A 1,008-nucleotide genomic window follows, 5' to 3' on the forward strand; every position below is an offset into this window, starting at 1 on the left:
TAATATTAAATCGTGTGTATATATATCTAGCATAAAACTGCATCCCTCTCTTTGCATGGCACTGGTGGTGCTAGATGCCCGCAGGCCCCTGTGCAGCACAGGGAGCTGGTACCTGGCTGGTTACCCCACCTGGGCACTGTTCCTTCCAGCAGGTTTAAGTGCAGACATGCAAGCTCAGAGGGGTGGCGTTCCCTGAAGGAGGGGCCAAACCAGCCACCTCCCTCACACTCCTTTCCAGCCTGACTGCCTGGGTCTGTGGAACTTTCCCAGCTGGGGGCACATTTATTATTTTAGGGTCCATTGTGTAGAAGTTTTTAAATTTGCTACAGACTTGGAATGAACTGCTGGCCGTGCCTGGAGACCCCTGGAAGGGAAAGGCAGTTCAGTGGGAACCTTAGAGCAGGTGAGGAAGAGGCCCTGGCTGAAGTGCAGGGGCCTCTTGTTGGGAGAGTGGGTGGAAAAGATGAGGTGAGGAAGTCCCTCTTGGAGTAACCCAAATTGAAGGGGTGGCAAAACTGCACACCCCTCCCCCCTGCTCAGTGGGGGCTGCCTCAGGAGGGTGGGTACGTGCAGGAGCAAGCTGGGCAACTTGGGCACTGCAGAGCTGCTGCTCTGGGGCACTGTCTGGTGCCTACCCTCCCCTGGTTGCACATTAAAAGGGAGGACATCAAAATTCTTTGCACTAGTGCTGCTGGAAGTGGGGCTGGCTTTCCCGGGCGCTAGGCAGCTTCTGCCCAAGTTCACTCGCATTCCAAGGCTTCGGGCTCCTAGTTCCCTTCCTGTTCTATCGGAGCCAGCAAGCTCTGTTGGTCTCACTGCAGCCTTGGGCTTCCTGGCAAGTCTTTCCCACAGGTGTCTTCCTGCCCTGGTCCCTGGACTTAGGACGCCTTCCTCTTAATGAAGGATATTTCATAGCCCCTTCAATGGGCTTTTGTAGTGATTCATGCAGACTTCAGCACACCACAGCCTGGGCTCCAGCCCTGCCTTTGGTTCCTGCATGGTTATACT

The sequence above is a fragment of the Alligator sinensis genome, unplaced genomic scaffold, assembly GCF_000455745.1.
Source record: "Alligator sinensis unplaced genomic scaffold, ASM45574v1 scaffold505_1, whole genome shotgun sequence".
Lineage (NCBI taxonomy): Eukaryota > Metazoa > Chordata > Crocodylia > Alligatoridae > Alligator > Alligator sinensis.